The 2,181-nt window shown below is 41.7% G+C and overlaps 1 protein-coding gene across 1 annotated transcript in view; it reads left to right on the top strand.

Moving 5' to 3' along the window:
• SLC9A2 (solute carrier family 9 member A2) overlaps nucleotides 1-2,181 on the top strand; it is a 106,660-nt gene that overhangs the window by 51,755 nt on the left and 52,724 nt on the right. The gene's annotated exons all lie outside the window — the stretch shown is intronic.

The following is a 2,181-nucleotide window of genomic DNA, read 5'->3' as shown; positions in this document are numbered from 1 at the left end:
GCTGGCATTGGCTCGGTGGCCTCGAGTTGGACTGGGTGGGGGCACGTTCTTGATGCCAGGTTGCTTCTTCCTATACAGTTCTTCCTGGTCCACAGATGAATGTCTGGGTTTATTTCCCTAGACAACCTGGCCTAAAGCACCAGTTATTCCTGAGGAATGAGAGCTCCTCGCTTTGCCCGTGGGGGTAGGTCCTGGAGAAGTGGGAGAGAGAACGAATAAGGCAATGTTCTGTGGACAAGAAAGTCACAATTTCTCTGGGGAGATGAGGCAAGCACTCAGGATACAGGATCAGCAGTCCTTCAGAGCTGAAGGGTTCTGGAGGCCATCTGTGTTGCAGGGGCTGAGAGAAAGGGCCATGTACAAAAGCAGAGGAATGTTTTGAGGAACAGAAGCTTCAGCCCTGGAAGACAGATGCAGTTTCCATAAGTTTAGGTAAGCATGTGGAGCCGCGTTCTGTGATGGGCGTCCACAGGAAGAACAGTAAAAGCACGTATGAAATGATGTCATGACGTTTGTGGGGACAGTGAAAATACCCTTTCAACAGATTAGAGTATTGGAATGCAATTTTTATTTAATAAAAAGTATACCAAGGATATATGTGTTTTAAATCTGTAAGAAACCAAGTGTATTAAACCTTTCCAGAGTAAAAAACAACACAAATGTCAAACTTGGAAGTTTAAAATGGGATTACAATATTTAAAGGACCTAATTCTTTTTTTTTAAATTTTACTGGGGGCTCATACAATTCTCATCACAATCCATACATACCTCCACTGTGTCCAGCAGGGGCTGGGGGAAAAAGACGATTGGTTTCCAAACAATGTGTCATCCATCCCACTTGATGGTTAAAGTCCCCGTCTGCAGAGGTAACCCTTTGGTGAGCATTCAAATCAAGCACAGATGTATTCACCTATTTTTGACCACTCATTGAGGTCTATTTATATACTTCTTTCCCACATCTCCTCGTCACCAATTTTCTAATCATACTTCTTCCAATCGACGATCCCGCCAAGCTATTGGCCAAAGTCCATGAATCCATATGCAGTCTTGCATTTGGCCATTGTCCCCTAAGCAAATGGAATGGCCAGGTGTATAGCTCTAATCATCACATTCATATAAGGAAAAGTAGCCTGAGGTGATTTTTCTGTAGCTCTGTTAAACAACTTTGTTTGCATAATTTGCATCCTCACTTTCCACACTTTCATTAAATCGTGAAAGTATTGCGCATTTCATTATTGTTCACAATAAACATTCATAATTTTAGCACATCTTGACTTATTTTATTAGTGGTCATAATGAGGGTGCCTGTGATTATTTGAAAGATTTGAAAGTGTGCGCTTGTCACTTCCGCCCAGTAAAGAACTGAGCGCTCAGTGTCCTAGAAACCAAGTGTCAAATGGAAGTCAACTGTCCGGAGACCTATTAGAGACCCATCTGTCTTTGGAATAAAACGAAAGCATGCACACATGCATACATAAACATAGATAAAACCCATAAAATTATTTACTCACAAGCCCTTTTCTACATAGAGTCCCTTATGATAACATGTAAGGATTTACTTGGCATGAACCCACTATGGGGTTATGGCTAATGAGAGTTAAAGAATTTTATCTTAAGCTGATCACGAGATATCAGGGCCAGTTTCAAACAGGGGGAAGGTTATGGAAAATTTCCTGTTTGTCAAGGAAACATTGTGCCTCAGCTATTTTCTGATAAGACTGTAGTGACAGCTGAGTCCGTGGAGTGATACAAATGTAGTTTCTAACCAGTGTCCTGAAAGAGGTTCTAGAGCTCAGCTTTACTCTTTGAAAAACCCAAAGGATTTTATAGAGAATAGACATTATCACCTATTTATTGATGCCAGCGCTGATAGTTCGGGATCGTGGGAATGAAATACTCCTGGCTTGGGATGGAGCCAACCCTGTCAATCAGCCAACCCTGATATCACCTCCTTAGTGTCATGAGCCTTTTTATACGACGGGACTTTTCTTTCTTCTTTTTAAAATCATTTTATTGGGGGCTTGTACAACTCTTATCACAATTTATATGTACATCCATTGTGTCAAGCACATTTGTATATTTGTTGCCATCATCATTCTCAAAACATTTGCTTTCTACTTAAGCCCTTGGTATCGGCTCCTCATTCCCCCCACTCCCTCCCCCACCCTCCCTCCCTCATGA

This window comes from Echinops telfairi, unplaced genomic scaffold, assembly GCF_000313985.2.
Source record: "Echinops telfairi isolate 266 unplaced genomic scaffold, ASM31398v2 ScPeMD7_7467;HRSCAF=8505_1, whole genome shotgun sequence".
In the NCBI taxonomy this organism is placed as follows: Eukaryota; Metazoa; Chordata; class Mammalia; order Afrosoricida; family Tenrecidae; genus Echinops; species Echinops telfairi.
Note: the sequence above shows the minus strand (reverse complement) of the source record. Positions and strands in the feature narration are given on the sequence as shown.